The following is an 18879-nucleotide window of genomic DNA, read 5'->3' as shown; positions in this document are numbered from 1 at the left end:
AGGGAAAACTTTCCTTAAGTCACTTTTGTCAGGCATTTTGTTACAACAATGAGAAAACTAACACAAATACATGATATCAAGATGTAAGATGCTAGTAAGCCTTGGCGCAAAATAAAAAATTATATTAAAGAAAAAAAAAAAAGAGGTGTGGCAGCCCATGCCTTTAATCCCAGCACTTGGGAGACAGAAGCAAGTGGCTCTCTATGAGTTCAAGGCCAGCCTAGTCTACATAGTAAGTTCCAGGCCAGGTGGGGCTACAGGGAGACCCTGTCTCAAAAAGACCAAAAAGGAAAAAGAAAAGAAAGTACACCTAGATTTCAATGTTTAAGATAGATATATACACACATATACACACACATGCACATATATATGCATAGATGTCATGTTTTCCTACTTTAAACAAGTTTTTGTTTTTTGTTTTTTGTTTTTTTAGTTCAGGGCTTTATTATACAATAGGAAGGGCCACAATTCTCCTTGACCCCTCTAAACTTTCAAATTATTTCTCTGAGATTCTTGGTAACCCCCTTCATGGTCTCCATGTGGACTTTTGAAGCCAATATAACCAGGAAAACTCTGAACTTTTATCCTTTTTAATTAAAACAAACAGGATTCATTCTCCTTTATTATACATGGGAGAAGTACATGCCTATTATAGCAGAAGTATAACTGGACAGAAAAACAGTCAGATATACAGGAAAGTAAAAGTACACAGATAATGACAAATTAGAAAATCAGTCTCTGAATATCCAAGCTGAGCAGTTCTTCAACAGGCTGGAGGAAAAAGGACAGGGATACATAGAGAAAGACTCATTCTGAACTGTTGCAATTATCACCACATGTATTATTATTTTTTAACTTTTAAATAAATTTTAATTACATTTATTTGTGTATGTGTGTGTCTGGAGTGTTCTAACCACTATACAACCAAGCTATAGTCACACCTCCTTCCCATGTTTCTCAAGGAGTTGAGGGGAGGTGTCAGTTACCCCTCCCACCCAAACAGTTGATTTTAGCTGCATGTGGGGGAGGGACTAAGGATATATAAGCCGAGAATGCCAGGAGGCACATCTCTCACCATTTTGTGCAGCTGTCAGGAAGTCACAGGATCTATATTAAGTGTGTACTTTCCAATGCAGTCATAAATTGGGGGGGGGGTGGAGCACCCACTCTTCTGTAAATAAAGTCCCACCCTAAGCTCTGTTAGCAAGCACAATAAACTAGTTAGGATTTTCAAAAGAAAAAAAATTCCAATATGGATGTGGGGGGGACTCCTGGTGCCCCACCCCTAGCTGAGGAGCTAATGGGCTGCTGAAAAAAGGAGAGTCATTTTCCTTTGTGGGGGTGGCTGTTGCTAGTTTTCCCATGCCTGGCTGGATGGTCCAACACACATGTGCCTAGGAGCAACAATAATTAGACTTAAAAAAAGGCATGAAGTTTAGGGGTGCTGGGGGAGCTGGAGGGTGGGAATAGTGGATGAATATGACTCAGATACATTGTATCCATGCATAGAATTTTCAAAAATAAATACAAAAACACCAAAAATAATTCACTTTTTAAATATATTCTTCTAAATGCATTGCAATTATCACATATGACCTGAGAATTATTTTAAAGGCAAAATTTTAAGAAATAATTATTTGAGTATTTGGTTTTTACCTATATAAATAAAACATCATTTTAAGTAAAAACTCAAAAATATAGATTTTTTTAAATATTTGGCTTTTTTATGTTGTGTATGAGTGTACTGACTGTATGTAAGTGCACCTGTGTAGTGCAATACCCACAGAGGCAAAAAAGGAGTTGGATCCCCTGGAGTTGGGAGTTATGGATGGTTGTTAGTTGCCATGTGGATGCTGGGAACCAAACCTGGGTCCTCTGTAAGAGCAGTGCATGCTCTTAACCACTGAGCCCCCAAAAAATAAATTTTTTCAATCATCTTAATGTGCATTAGCTCTGAAATTTTCAAAGTCAGCTGCAAATAATCTTCTCCACCTCAAATGGTATACTTATTTATTGAATAGTCCCTAAAAGTAGATCCTAAAGTTAGATCTAAAAGACTGTAAGGCTTTGCCATGTCTCCTCATATTTCCCAGACACTGTCATGGGAAACAAGAAGATAGTAGGTAACACTGAGAATTCCTCCAGATTTCCCTCATCCCTAGAAAATTATCACTGGAGTCTGAGTTCAGAGACCAAGAATCATTACCTTATATAGCAAATATGAGGCTGAGCAAAGAAAAGTTGCCATTCCCAACTGTACTCCATGCTTGACTGAGGTGTGGAATCACCATCATACCACTCAAGTAAGCACCCTTTTTTTTTAACTCCTGATTTTATTATTCAGTTTCTTTTATTCTATTTAAAGTAGTCTTCAGTGGCTGGGAAGCCTGGCCTCCCAAGACCACAGTCGCTTGGAGCTGGTTTTTTGCTCAAAAGGGGTGGGTTGGGGGACTGGGAGGGCAGGGAGATCCCGCTCTGCTGGTGATCTTGGGTGGAGAAGACAAACTGCACTTCACAGAGCCTGGGGTATGGTATGAAGGGGACGAGGCAAGAATGACAAGCTGGGAATATGGGACCCACATCAATCCCCACCTTTATCCTCTTCCTCGCTGGTAGCATTCTCTGCAGTCTTAGAGCCCTTCTTTTTTCTGCTTTTCCTGGGTTTTTCGACTTGTAAAACCCTGAAGAGCCTTTGGCTATGCATCCTAGACCTCCATCTCAGACTTGTAGAGGTCAGGCTCAAAGGGGACCACTAGTTATCCCCATGGGGCCACTGAGCATGAGTAGAACTTTAAATTTAAACAAGGCAACAAATTCACCCTCCTTCTTATAGAGAACATTAAATGCATTACAGCATTATAGCAACTCATGTTTGGCACACTCTACCACACCCATCTGAGCCTTCTTCTCATCTCCAAACTCTCTTAAAGTAAATGGCATAGCATCAAAACGCCTTTCTACCTCACTGGAAAAGGCACATAAGTTTTCATTTTCAGACCATCTTGTTTAGAGGGGTCTCATTCGTAAATGATGGTTCTCTGTCCTTCATCCTTGGCCTTGCCTTCTCCTGAGCTGATGAGGACATCCAGAGCATAAATTTCATGTACCTCAAATTCACCTTTTTCACAGTCCTTCTTCTGCTGGTCTGTGGGTCCCTGGATAATGGTTTTCTCTCCATCTATGGCATGCTGCTTCAAGTGATATGACAGCATATGTTCTATTGGTGTGCAATTAAATGTGTGCAACTTTGTTCCAGGCTTCTGTCACTTGTCTGTTCTGATTTCCAGGTTTGATTAGCCATAGGCAGCTTCAGCACAAAGGTGAGCTGTCTTAATGACATCTTCTTTCCACCCTGTTACTTGAGTTCCCTGAGCTACACCAATCACAAAAGTGTGATCCAAATTGGCAATGAAGCCATCCACATGGACCCCAAGGTCAATTTTTACCAAGTCATCTTCCTTGAAAATATAGTCCTGGTCACTCTTCAAAGGGGAGAAGAAACATACATAGTTATTTACCAATGTGCTAGTAGGAAAGACAATACTTTCCTTCATTTCCTTTTCCTTCTTAAAGATTTTCCCTTTCTCTTCCATAATCATGTCATCATCTTTCTCACACAAACTCAGTACAGACACACCTAAGCTTGATGCTTCCACCAAAGATTGAAGTACCCAGTTGGCAATGTCGCTCCCCATCTTATACTTGGTCACGACCAGGTCCTCAGTGATAGTTTGCTTCTGCTGCTCGTTTTCGCCTGACATCTTCCTATCACCACTACTGCAGCTTTGCTTCTCCTAAGCTGTGGCCTCTATCTTCCTTCCCAGACACAAGCAGTGGCCAGTCTCTCCTTGGTCCATGAGGAAAGCCTGAGCAAAAGCTCAAGCAAGCAAGGGAGAGGGTAAGGGAGAAGGATGGCAGGTGTTGAGAGAGCATCTCATTATTATTAGAAATTTCTGCCATTCGAGTGCCAAAATTAAAAAAATGATGATCTCTGTCTATCACAAACTGAAAAAGTAAATAAAGAGAAGTAGGTATTTGTGATAGTTACTCCCGATTATCAACTTGATGAGATTTGGAATACCATGGAAACAAACATCTGTGCTTATCTGTGAAGAAATACCTAAATTAGGTTCACTGAGGTAGGAAGACCCACTCTAAGTATGAGCAATACCATTTTATGGGCTAGGGTCCCAAGCTGAATAAAAAGGAGAAAGAGAGTTGAGTAGCACAAGCATTCATCCATCATGTTCTGCTTCACATGTAATGTGACCAGCTGCCTCCTGCTCCTGCCACCATGCCATCTCTACCCTGATGGGCTGTATCCCTGAACTGTAAGTCAAAATAAACCCGTCCTTCTTTAAGATGCTTTTGTCATTTTGTCAAAACAATGAGACAAGTAACTAATGCATAAAACTGTTATAAGTGGGTCCCTTGCTGTGATAAACCTGATCATAGGTTCTCAGACCTGTGGAAATGGTTTGTTACAAGAATGCAGAAGAGTTTAGAACTTTGGGCTAGAAAAGTCCTCGAACACTATAAGCAGTGCTAAATGGTCCATTATGGTGGGAGCTTGGAAAATAATGCCGAGAGAATTGCCAACAGTAGAGACATGGCTCATGAGGTTTCAGAGGTGAACAAGAATTCTAACAGGAACATTCATGTTATAGTCTAGCAAAGAATCCAGCTGTATTATGCCCATGTCCTGACAACTTGAATGAGGGTGAATTTAAAGGTAATGAGCTAATTTGTTTGATTTCAAGACAGGAAAGTATTCAAGCTGTGTCATGGTCACTGAACACCACTCTCATTTAAGATCTATAGTGAAAGACTAAAGAGTAGAGCAGAGGGCTGGAGGGATGGCTCAGCAGTTAAGAGCATTGGTTGTTCTTGCTGAGGACCCAGGTTCAATTCCCAGCACCCACATGGCAGTTAATAATCATCCCTAACTTCAGTTTCAGGGGATCTGATGCCATCTTCTGACATCTGTGGGCATTACACAACATGGGTGCACTTACATACATGCAGGCAATACACTCATACACATAAAATAAAGATAATAAATAAAATATTTTTTAAAGTGGTGCAGAAAGGTAAGAAAAATGGAGTTTGTAAAGGAAAAGTATGTGTGCAGGTTTAAAGTTCCAGACAAGGAGAGTGAAGGCAACAAAGAATTGGTCATTGTTCAAGAAACTGCAATTGTTAAAGAGCAACCTTTGCAGTGGTACAACAGGAAAAGTGCCCTCAGGGCAAGACCCATCAAAGGCTCCATCCTGTTAAAATAAAAATTCATTTGAAAGGGGAGAGCCTAAAACGGGAATGCCACTGAAGGTGTTTCTCGCTCAAAAGTTATCAACTAGTTAAGTGTTTCCCTAGGATCGGCACACAAAGGCTGATGCAACTGTTGTCCAAAGGGGCTGGGCTCCATCCCAAGATGGCAGAATAATGTAGCAGCATTGCCCACATTTTATTGCTTTTGTATTCATGAAAGATGCAGGAAAGATGCATGAAAGATGCAGGAGTTTTGTGCCAGGGTTCCAGAGAGCTGAACCCAGGGAACCTGTGCTAGAGTCAAAGGCCCCTCCAAGGAGGCCCTTGAAAGGCCACTGCATGAAATGTGAAGGTAAAGCCTAAGTTGGAAGACTCCAGGATGTCGGAGATGCCTGGACCATGGGACGTCCACTAAGGAAAGTTATAGGCATGGCATGAAGTCCACCCAGAAAGGCTATGTACAGCACAAGCAGCAAGGCTAAAGGGATGGTGCTATCCAAGCCCTTTGGAGCCCAGACAATTCTATCATGAGCCTCAGATGCTGGGCATGAAGCTGCAGGATTTGATGTTTTCCCAGCTAGGTTTCAGTCTTGCTTTGGTCCAATCGTTCCTTTCTGTGCCCCATTTTTCACTTTTGGGATGAGAATGTTTATTCTGTGCCATTGGAGCTAATAGTTAAGAACTGCTTTGAATCTCAGATGAGACTTGGACTTTGTTAGTGTTAGAACTGTTAAAAGATTATAGGGACTTTTAAAATTGGACTGAATGCATTTTGCATTATGAGATGGTCATGGGCCTACAGGAAAAAAGGGCTTAAAAGTTGTGACTTAAAAGTGAAGTTTGGGTGTCAAGTTGACAAGGAGTTGAGTTGTGATGGTCAATGTTGTCAACTTGATGAGATTCGGAATCACCATGAAAACAAATCTCTGGGCATGTCTGGGGGATTATCTAAATTAGGTTCACTGAGATAGGAAGACCCACCCTAAACGTGAGCAATACCAGTCCATGGCTGCTGGGGTCCTGGACTTACGTAAAAGGTAAAAGAGAGCTGAGCAGCACAAGCATTCATTCATCACATTCTGCTTACTGACTGTAGATGCAATGTGACCAGCTGCCTCCTGTTCCTGCCACTACCACACCTTTCTTGCTATAATGGACTAAATCTCCTGGAATCATAAGTCAAACTAAATCCTTCCTTAAGTTGCCTTTGTCATGTATTTTGTCACAACAATGAGACTAGTAACTAATACAGTGGCAATCTGGGAATTAGATCTACTAAATCCTAAGAAAAACTTACGGACTCAACACTGCAGTTTTATGATGCTTCTCTATCAGGAGAGACTCTATGCAAGAACAGCTGCCAGAAGACTTTTTAAAATATGACATCTCAGCCCAATCTTCTCATCCTCAACATGTCTAATCTATTTTTGTAGATGTATAAATAAGAATAACCCCTTCAGAAACTTGTTTGATGGTATCTACCAAACACATGGTGGTTTAAAAAGTGGTACACAGATATTTTAATACACCTCCCTTCAAAAAGAGAAATGTAAAAAAAAAAAAAAGTTTTAAAGAAAAACTTATTTTAAAAAGTGAAATGTAGGGGCTGGAGAGATGGCTCAGTGGTTAAGAGCACTGACTGCTCTTGCAGAGAACCTGGGTTTGATTCCCAGCACCCACATGGCAGCTACAAACTGTCCTTAACTCCAGTTCCCGGGGAATCCAATGCCTTCTTCTGATCTCCGCGGCACTGCGCAACACGGGTGCACTCACATACATGCAGGCAATACACTCCTACACATAAAATTAAAATAATAATAATAATAAATAATTTTTTAAGTGAAATGTAGGAGCTAGAGAGATGGCTCGGCAGATAAGAGCACTGGTAGTTCTTGAAGAGGACCCAGAAATGAATCCCAGCATCTACATGGCACCTAATAACCATCCATAGCTCCAGCTCCAGGGGATCTGACGCCCTCTTCTGATCTCCACGGGCACTGCATGACATGAGTGCACTTACACACATGCAGGCATTAACACTCATACACATAAAATAAAAATAAATCAAAAAAAAAAGGAAAACTGTATGTGAACTGGATAACTTGGTTAGAAAAATCAAAACAGGCTGGGTGTGGTGGTAAATGCCTTTAATCCCAGTCCTTGCACAGGCAGAGGCAGAGGTAGGTAGATCTCTCTGAGTTCTGGGGCAGCCTGGCCTGTCTTACTTATCACTCATTAATTTACAAAATTTCCTTCACAAAATGATCTGTATTACTCCCTCATTTATCAATATCAACGCCTCACTATCTGACCAATGTTATTCTCAAAACTATACGGGCAGAGTATTTGTTACTCCCTTAAATTTATTACAATTTACAATTATCCCTCATTTATGCTCATCTTTTTATTTAAAGACATTAAGTTAGGGAGGTGGCATAACGTACTGTTGGTTAGTAGTCAAAAAACTGGAGGAGGCCAGGCATGGTGGGGCATGCCTTTAATCCTAGCACTTAAGACTCAAAGACGGAGGGGGGTCATCTACGTTTGATTAAGATGAATTATATGAAGTGCACAAAAACGCAACAAAAAAAATTGAAGAAAGCCGGGTGTGGTGGCATGCGCCTTTAATCCCAGCCCTCAGTAGGCAGAGGCAGGTGGATCTCTGTGAGATCAAAGCTACCCTGGTTCACATTGTGACTTCCAGGTGGACTGTGACTAGAGAGACCCTGTTAAAAAATAACCAACAAAAAGACAAAAAAAAAAAATTGAAGGAAAAAAAAACCTCAGAGGCAGGCAGATCGCTGTGAATTTGAGGCTGATCTAGTCTACCAAGTTCCCTATCTCAAGAGGGAGGGAGGGAGGGAGGGAAGGAGGGGATAGTCTTTGTTCCCCATGTAAGAAATCATTCCCACCCACCTCTTCTTCATGTTTGCAGACCTCTAAGCTAACTTAAGTACATTACTTAGAGTAAATCTGCCTATTGCCATGTACGTAGGAATGGTAACACCATCTCTCCTCTCTTGTCAGAACCCCAGCAAGTCCTGGTGGTTTTATCACCTTTGTCAGTGAGTAGTTTAAGATAGGAAGTGATCCAATTCTGGCCACTAAACCTAAGAAGTCTACTGTGAAATTACCTTTCAAAAAGATTTTCCTTGCTTAGTAAAGAGATGCACTGAGAAGGTCTTCTTTCTCCCCCAACTCCCTAGTGGCTACATATAACACTGGAATTGCTGTAATCTTCCTTAACAATGAAATGAGATATCAATATATTGCAGATGACAAGTCAAAATGATAGGAAGGTGCCTGAGAACTTATTTTTCTAAGCTGCTGAATTAACAACCTGATACTGCTCTCCTACTGTTAAAATGACATAATAAGAGTCCCTTATAGGTAAAGCTCCTTTTCTGGTGTTACTTTGGCATTAAAGAATCAAATGGATCACTTTTATCATATAGATTATGTCATGTAGGACAAATTAATTGATCTCTTTTTTTCCTGTTTTTTTTTTCTCACCTGAAAAATAAGCACAATACTTTCTGAAGTTTATAATACAGTTAAAACATGTTAACAAATACCAGGCACACATTAATTTTATTTCTGTTAATGTACTCAAGCTGAATACATAAACACAAATAAAAATACAAGGAAAGGGGGCTGAAGAGATGGCTCAGAGGTTAAGAGCACTGACTGCTCTTGCAGAGGACCTGGGTTCGATTCCCAGTACCCACATGGCAGCTACGAACCATCCTTAACTACAGTTCCAGGGGGAATCCAAAGCCCTCTTCTGACCTCCGAGGCATTGCATGACACGGGTACATTCACATACATGCAGGCAATACACTCAAACACATAAAATAAAAATAATAAATAAAATATTTTTAAAAACACAAGGAAAAATATGTTCTTCAGGAGCCAAGGGGCACTATTTTCATAAAATAAACATATAATTTAAATATTATCAATTAAGAGGTCTGGATAAATGGTTCCATTGGCAAAGTGCTTACCATGAAAGCCTGAGGACCTCAGTTCAGATTCCCAATACCCATGCAAAAAGCTAGTCACAATGACACTGTAACCCCAGCTCTGGGGAGGCAAAGACAGATGGATACCAAATTCCAATCAGTGAGCGCTAGTCAGTGAGACACACTGCACCCAAAAACTAAAAAGGCAGAGAAAGACTAAAAAGATACCTAACATTGGCCTCTAGCCTCCACATAAGAACACACACATGCACACACCCAAACATATACATACACATACACATACAGAGAAATATTATCAATAAAGGTTTTCAAATGTGGCTGAAGGGAAGACACAGGAAGTTTTCAACTGTCATCATCACAGGCATCACTATCATTGTCACCACTGTAGAACAAACGAAGATCTGAGAAATACGTAAGGCAGCAGTAAGGAACACTGAGAAACAACATTTGTCCAAGTTTACATCAGTGAAGTCAGAATTAAAACCAGGTCTGTGTAACTCTAAATCACTATTCTCTACTCTTTCCAAATCCCCTATATGCACTCGTGTGTGTGTGTGTGTGTGTGTGTGTGTGTGTGTGTGTGTTCATGTATATGTGGACAATCACAGGTGTCAGTCCTTGCCTCCTATCTTATTTAAGGCAGAGATTCTCTGCTGCATTCACCAGACTAGCTATCTCATGAGCTTCCAGAACTCTCCCATCTCTGCCTCCCATCTCCCCTTAGAAGTGATGAGATTACAGAGGCACACACTACTGCATCCAGTTTTTAAGTGGGTTTTTAAGGATTTGAATTCAGCTCCTCACCTTGCACAACAACTACTTTACCAACTGAGCCATCTCCCTAACCCTGGAAGTTATTTTTGAAAGTTAAGACTGTGTCACTTCAGGAAAAACAACTGACAGTATCAATGTCCAATGATAAAATTAAAGCTTTCATACAAAAATTACCTTAGCCAAGTTCCAGGCCAGCTGGGGCGAGAGGGAGACCATGTCTCAAAAAAAAAAAAAAAAAAAGATTATTAAAAGTAAAAATAAAAGGTTGGAGAGATGGCTTAGTGGTTAAGAGCACTGGCTGCTCTTGCAGAGAACCCCAGTTTGATTCCCAGCACCCACATGGCAACTGTCTGTAATTCCAGTTCCAGGGGATCTGATGCCCTCTTCTGACTCTGAGGGCATTGCACAACACAGGTGCACCAACCTACATGCAAGCAATACACATAAAATAAAAATAATAAAAATAAGAGAGGAGGAAGAGATCTTTTTAAAAAAAAATAGCTTAGCAGCTTCTTACTAACAACTTTCCTAATGAGACCAAAGAAATATTTTCAAATGTGACTTGTTTACATTGTATATGAAATATGTCAATATTAGAAAGATCTACATAATTCAGCGAACCAAGGTTTTTCAAATAACCAATGTGTCAAAATCAAGCATGTGTAAAAGATTCACTCAAGGTATAAGACAAAGCAGTACACTTTAACTGTAACCTGGTACAAAAAGAGCAATGACTGTTCTTGCAAAAGACCCAGATTCGAATACCAGCACCCACATGGCAGCTAACAACCACCTGTAGCTCCAGTTCCAAGGGATCTGACACCCTTTTCTAAGCTCCTCGGGCACTGCACAACACAGGTACACTTACACACATGCAGGCATAACACTCATACACATAAAATAAAAATACGTAAATAAAAATTTAAGTTCATTAGTATGATGTCAAATTCCACATAGCACCTAATCATTAAAAAGCAGTCAACTGTAGAATTCTGGTGTGGTATCATGGGAAAAATATCAACATTATCTTAAAAGGATATTAAACTATTCCTCCCTCTTTACACTACATAGAAAGCCAGTTTTTCTTTACATATTTCAATGCAAACACACTGCAGTGTTATGAATATAGCAGCAGATTTGTCTTCTGTAACTCTAAGACATTAAAGAGGTTTACAAAATGCACACACCTGTAATCCCAGCACTTGGGAGATGAAGACAGGGAGACTGGGAGTTCAAGGCCATCCTCAACTACATAGCAAGTTCAAGTTTAAGACCAGTCTAGGCTATGTGAGACCCTATCTTAAAAGACAGAGGAGAGGAAGAGAAGGAAAGGAGTGGGGAGGGGGGTAGAAATGTGAGGAGGAAGAGGAGAGATTTGCAAAATATAGAACAATGCTGTCTCCTCACTAAACTGTTGTGTTAGAAATAGTAACTTTCAACTTTTGAAGTTACTTTTTAATTTAAGAATTATTTTAATGAATAAATAAGTATTTTTAATTTTAACTTATAATAGGGTAAAAATCCCAATCTACATATCCCACATCTTACCTCTGGTCATGTTATTTCTTCTACTTTCCCATATCCAGATGCACCAACCCTCCAAAATTCAGCTCAACAGGTTTTTCTTACATAATCTACCTCACAGCAAATTATTTTCTCCTATTTGTTTTGCCAGTGTATTGTTATCTGAACTTCTTTCAAGTTTAATATCTATATATTATTCATCCTTGAGGGTATCCCTATATATCTCTAATTCAACATATAGCAGACATATAAAATGAGTCCTTGAGAAATACACATTCATAAAACTTGACAATAATAAATTACATCACAATGAACAAAAAAAAACAAGAAAATGACTTTAAACTAAGAATGAATTGGACCAATGTAACTGGAGAATTAAGAAAGTCCTTAGAAGTCACTGGGTCCAACATCTGATCTGAATTATCCCTACAGGGGACAATGAGATGGCTCAACCTGCCACCAGGCCTGATGACCTAAGTTCAATCCTCAAGAATTACATGATGGAAGGAGAGCAGTGACTCCCAAAAGTTGTTCTCTGACCTCCACATATGTGCTATGGTATGTGTACACATACACATATACACACATAAATATATACACATATACATAAATATACACATATACACATACATACAGGTACATAAATTAAAATGTAACAAATATTAAATAAGCAAATAATCCCTCCAAAGTGGGTTCCTTAGTTGGAGTTCTTGGTTATTAAGAAAAACAAATTACAAGTACTTTAAGTCAGCAGAAAAGCAAGGAACCAGAATCATAAAGGTCAAATAGCCAAGAACATGCCCCAAAGCATGCTTCAGTCTGCCTAGTTATAACACTACTGCCGCTCTACTGATGCTACTAGGCACAGATGACATAGCCTGCATCACCCACATCATCAACAGTTCAGATGCAATATTAAAAGCATTGCTTCTGTTGCATCAGAAATTAAGAGGTGGCTGCTATGAGGCCCATCACAAGAATGTATTTTGTACACTTCCATCTTCTGGATCTTAAGAGTGCTTACAGTCCAAAATCAAAAGTCCAGCACCAACTGATATATCTAAAATTCAACCTTATAGCTAAGGCTCAAGGAACATTATAAAAGAGGGGGTTGTAAGGGCCAGAGGACCAGAATGTCTGCTGCTAGAAAGGGTCTTCTGGACATAACAAGGAAGCTGTACCCATGAAATCTCAGCAATATAGCTACCTAAAAAAGACCTGCATAATGACACCAACAGTTGACACACCAACATAGATGGGGGGAATTTTACAAGGTCTCATCTCTAGATAAAGAGTTATAGTCAATCAAAGGCTTCTGAGAGAGGAAGACTCAGTTTTCTCCAGGCATGAGCTCCCTGACAGGTTATCCAATCTCCAGCGGTCAGCCCCTAACACATGTATATATAAACAACACTAAATGGATTCAGTAGGTGTATGGATGTATATATATATAATATTAAATATATAATATATGTAACAATAACAATTAAAGAAGTCACAAAATTGAAAGGGAAAGGGATGTGGGAGGAGTTGGTGGGGGAAGTAGAAGGGTGGAAATGATGTAAATACAGTAGTCATGTATTAAATTCTCAAAAAAATAAAAAATTTGTGCCAGGTGTGGTGACATACACCTTTCATCCCAGCACTTGGGAGGTAGAGGCAGATGGATCTCTGTGAGACCAAGGCCGCCTGGTCTACATAGCAAGTTCCAGGCCAGCCAGGGCTACATACTGAGATCCTGTCTCAAAATACTACTGACTACTACTACTGATAATAATGATAATAATAATAATAATAAATTAATTTAAATAAATTTTTCATTAAAAAATGTGTATTTCACTGATGGAACCACATGCATTCATTTTCATGTTTAAATGAAAAGTAGGCTAGGAATAAAGCATCGATCATTTTCAGCTCCTCTAATGAAAAGAACACACTCTGCCTCAAATTGGTACAATTTTCCAAACACAGGAAAGGGGTTCAAATGCCAAAATGGAAAACAAATGACAAATGTTCATTACTATAGCAACTGTTACTGATAGTATTCAGAAAATCACATCCTGCCCCCAAAAACATAATTACCAACACTGTCTAGTACTTAAGAGTCCACTTTCATCCAACAGGTTACTTGTCAGCCACAAGAGAAAAAATAAACTTTACAATAGAAGGAACACCACTTCCCACCCACTGATCAAACTGAACACTACCAAGAGTAGAGCAGTCAGATACATGCCTTCAAATAGGACACATCATATACAGAGCATCATGCAGGAAGTATCTGTTTCACAATTGTTTCAATTTAAATAAGCCTTCTGAAGCAGCTCTTAGCTTACAGAACATAGAAGACAAGGAAAATTAATCAGACAAATTCATTATGTGAAACATCTTACAGATCAACTCTATAGGTTTCTGGACCATCATAAGAAGAAAAAAGGAAATAATAATAATAATAATAATAATAATAATAATAATAATACATTAAAGTGGAATTTTACTGTCCTTGTAAACCTCAATTTGAAGAACCAATAGTAAAAGACATTGTTACATGTTGAACTATGCCCCCCTGAAATTCATGTGTTTAAGCTACTAACCTCTGAATGTGACTGTATTTGAAGACATGTGATTGAAGAGGTGATTAGGTTTAAATATGGCTAGTAGAGCAGGGCTTTAACCCAATCTGACTGGAACTCTTATAAGGAAAGGAAATTTGGACACACCGTCACCAGGAATCACATGTACAGAGCAACGACAATGTGAGGACACAGTGAGGTGTCCCATGTACAAGCCGGGGAGGCCTCAAAATAAACCAAACATATGCTGGGGAGACAGCAAGTGGGTAAAGTGCCTGCTGCTAGGTCAAATCTCCAGCATCTATGTAAAAAGTTGTATGATGGCACACATCTGTAACCCACACACAAGGGGGACAGAGACAGGCAGATCTCTGAAGCTCACTAGCAGTTTAGCCTAGCCAGCTGTTAGCTCCGGGCTCAGTGGAGAGATCCTATCTCAAACATAAGGTGATAGAAGTCTATGGCCATACCACCCTGAAAGCACCGGATCTCATCTGATCTCAGAAGCTAAGCAGGGTCAGTCTTGGTTAGTTACTTGGATGGGAGAAAGTGATAGAAGATACATACCTTCACACAAAACACTGTTTAAAGAAACCAAACCTACCCACACCTTGATCCAACAAAATAGAACAAAAAGAAATTTACAATCTTTCCCAACTTCTTTAAACCCCATAGCAATATATTTCAATGACATTATCTTCAAAGTTTGACAAGAACTAGAAAGTTTTTAAAGCTGGTGATCAAATTTGGAGAACACATAATTTGCTAGAGTCTAGCTCAGAGACTATGTTACTATATAATTATTTTATTAATTGTGAGATACTTTAGTAAGAGTAATGATTAATCAGTACACTCAATTCAGTTCTAACATAGTTTATGCATTCACCTAACAAATGTTGCTGAAACCGTAGTATCATACACAAAAAGAAAGAAGAAATATTTTTGAGAATTCAACTATGTACCAGGAATTGAGGTAAATTACTCTATGCAGCTAAGTACTATTATCCTCATTTTATACGTAACTTCTCCAACACTACACAGAATCAAGATACACAGGATAAATATACTTCAGAGCTCTAAAAATAAAGTTTTGCTCTGAAAAAACCTATAACCTGAGCCAGCAAGATGGCATTTGCTGCCACATCTGGACCTCCCGAGTTTGATCCCCAGGACTCACATGGTGGAAGGAATGAACCAACCACCACAAGTTGTCTTCTGACCTCCATATACACACCATGGCACACACACACGCACACACACACAAATAAATAATAAATGTAATTTAAAAATTTTAAGTCTATAATTCAAATGCAAAAACAGGCAAGTTTTATAATTCAGCGTCACTGGTATCACAAAGTGGGGGAATAAGATGCTATGAGAGACTTACCAAAGATTTCTAGCAGTCTAGTCTCAGGAAAGTGTTCTAGGTGATGCCTAAACTGAGATCACAATTACATGCCAGTCAAAAAACAAAAAAGGTAACCTGGTTAACACACTATAAAAAATACTTGATATAGCCTGGCATGTTGGTGCATGCCTTTAATCCCAGCACTCTGGAGGCAAAGGCAGGTGGATATCTGTGAGTTCAAGGCCAGCCTGGTCTACATAGCAAGTTCCAGGCCAGCTGGGGCTACAGGGAGACCCTGTCTCAAAAAGATCAAAAACAAAAACAAAAATACTTGATATACAAAGAGTCAAGCACTCTAACAGCTTATATAAGCAGATCATTTTTAGTTACAATTATGTAACAAATACTTTCCTGTACTATATCCAATATTCTATAAAATCTATAGCTCTATATGTCATATGTATAAGAAAATTAAATATAAAGTTATTCAAAGTCTTTAGAAACCAATCTAAGTGTACAATTTGGTAACTGAAATTTTCCCTCTCTAGTTTTCATCTACACTTACAGAAACTCTTTCTACTATAAATATTTTAGTATCTCATAAATACACTGTTATGATTAACTTTAAAGAGTCAACCTGGCTGGAATGAGTAATACTCAGATAACTAATAAAGCATTGTTTCTGGGTATGTCTGTGTGGGTGTTGCAGAAAAGACTGGTATATAAATCAGTGGAGTGAGTTAGGTACATTTCCCCTCATCTAGTAAGAAGAGTCACCACAGACAATTGACTGAGGGCCCAGAGAAGAAAAAATAAAAAAGCAGAAGTGCATTTTCTCCCTCTGCTGCCACTTCTTCCCTCACCGCCCACCTTCACCTTTCTTTGCTCTCTCCCACCTATCGCCCTCTCCCTCTTCTGTAGCTACAACATCCATCTGCACCCTTGAACATCAGAACTGCAGGTCCTCTGGCCTTCAGGCACTAAAATTTGTACCAGCAGCCCCCAGGTTATCAAGCCTTCAGGCTACTGTTATAGCTCTTCAGGCTTTTAGAAGAGTGACTGGGCCATCTTCCTGCTTCCCTGCTTGCAGATATCCTAACATGGGAATTCCCTTCCCTTAATTACATGAGCCAATTCCCATCAGTCCTCTTTTATATCTCTATCTCCTCCTATTGGTTCTGTTTCTCTATAAACTAACACAGACCCAATACAAATACATACCAAATAGTTACCATTCTCTTGGTAAGAGGGAACAAACGTTCATTATTCTATATACTACTAGAAATACAACCATATCCAGAAAACTAATCGGGTTTGTCCAAAGATGTTTTCTTTACAGTATGGATGGTTTGTTTGGCTGCTTTAAGAGAGCTATGCAATTTGGGAGTCTTTTAGATAGACCCATTGAAGGGGTACTCCAACTGCCTCACCCTGTGTCCCTGTTCAGCATGGAAGAAGCCAGAGTGGTCTGCGTCCCTATTCCCTATTGGCAATTTGGGTAACCCCTTCAGAGGATGGCGTGATAAGAATAGGAGGTAGGAACTGGCTAGGCAGTTAGGGTAAAAACACCCCAAAGAAATGTAGCCAGTTTCTTGGCTAAAAGTCAAAATGTCCTTGGGCCTGTCAGCAACATACTTTGTTCCAAAGGCCAAAAATGTCAAAAGTATTTGGGAGCTTGTATCTAATCCTTAAAAGATATTAGGGTTACCTCTTCAGAGGGGGGAATGTTGGTGGGGAGGGAGCGGACTTGGATTTGATCAAAACACCTTATATACATGTATGAAATTCTCAATAAAGTTTCTGTAAAAGTTGAAAAAAAAAAGTTCTTTTTTTCCCTATCTCTACATGACTATTATGTTGTCAACAATCTCACTGCCCCATTATCAGTATGTGTGTTAAAGGCAACACTTCACTGCTTCTAAATTCCTCTAATCTATTACCTTAGAAACAACAAGCATCAGAAACAAAATGAAAACAAGCAGACTCTCAGGAAGAGTTTTATTTATATCCAATTTCTTAAATACTTTTTTTTGAGGCCTTTGCATTGTTTGAAAAATGTGAAGAGCTGCCAACCAGGTCTAGACAGATAACCATACTATCAAAACATTCTTCCTGTCTTCTTTAAACTTTAATATTGCAAACAGCCTTACCTAACACCTAGACAAGGACATACACCCCTCTAAAGCTCTATTGAAAGACACATCTGTCTGTCCCATCCTTATTACACTGCACTGTTTCACCAGCATGATTGCCAGCTCTTTAACAATCTTCCATCTCTGCTTCTCTTCCACAAAATCCATACACTTCTTCATTAATAAATGTTTATGGAATAAAACAATGACAGAGAATGAAACCAACTACATAAAAAGTCATAAAGCTCTAACACTCATAATGGTATTTTCTTACACACCCAGGAAATCCAAATTTAAGAGGTGAGTCATAAGAAAACTATTAAGTTCCAATCATGTAACAACATATTAACCTATTTCACCCACCTACACCCCAAAATATCTCTTTAACTAAAGGAAAAAAAATAAAAAATAAAAAGGCCTGAAATTTACTTAGGCAACTATACACTTCAGTACAAATGTAAAAAAAAAAAAATGGCATTTAAAGAATGATTAAGTGTTAAAATGGATTAAAGAACTAAGCAGGGGGCCGGAGAAATGATTCAGCAGGTAGTTGCACTTTCTGCTCCTCCAGAGAACCCAGGTTTAATTCCCAGTACCCTTATGGTGGCTAACAACCATCTTTAACTCCAGTTCCAGGGGATCCAATGCCCTCTTTGGACCTCCACAGGCACCAGATATGCACATGGTAAACTTGCATACACACAAGCAAAACATTCATACAAAAAAAAATTAAATAAAATCTTAAAAAATAAAAATTAAAAGAACTAAATCATAAGCAATAAAACTATAAAATCCTAGGGGGGGAATAAAAACATAAGGGAAAAGTTTTTCTATTGCCTTAGGCAATGATGTTGGTGGGTAGCACAGCTAAAGTTCAGTAACAAAAGTGAACACCAAAAAAGGAGAACTACATCAAACTAAAAAGCCTCTACCCAGCAAATAAAACAATCAACAAAATGAAAAGGAAGCCTATGAATGGATCTTTCTAAACCAAATGTTGTATAGAAGTTAATATCCAAAATATTTAAGGCACACATCTAACTTAAAAACAAAAACAAATAGGCCAAATTTTAATTTTTTGCAAAGAAGACATAAAAATGGACAGGTATGCATAAAATTGCTCAATATCACTAATCATTAAGAAAATATAAATCAAAACCACAATGAGATATCACTTCACACCTATTAGGATAATTGTATTATCAAAAAAAAAAAAGAAAAGAACTGTTGGCAAAGGTATGGAGAAAAGGGAGCCTTTGAACACTGTTGCCTTTGAACAC

The 18879-nt window shown here is 38.9% G+C and overlaps 1 protein-coding gene and 1 pseudogene across 5 annotated transcripts in view; both read right to left on the bottom strand.

Annotated features, from left to right (window-relative positions):
• Rabgap1l (RAB GTPase activating protein 1 like) overlaps window positions 1–18879 on the bottom strand; it is an 848174-nt gene that overhangs the window by 815060 nt on the left and 14235 nt on the right. The window lies entirely within an intron of this gene.
• On the bottom strand, window positions 2582–3761 carry LOC103728016 (annotated as a pseudogene).

Source organism: Nannospalax galili, unplaced genomic scaffold (assembly GCF_000622305.1).
Source record: "Nannospalax galili isolate Female #2095 unplaced genomic scaffold, S.galili_v1.0 scaffold429, whole genome shotgun sequence".
Classification (NCBI taxonomy): domain Eukaryota; kingdom Metazoa; phylum Chordata; class Mammalia; order Rodentia; family Spalacidae; genus Nannospalax; species Nannospalax galili.
This window is presented reverse-complemented; position numbering and strand designations above follow the sequence as displayed.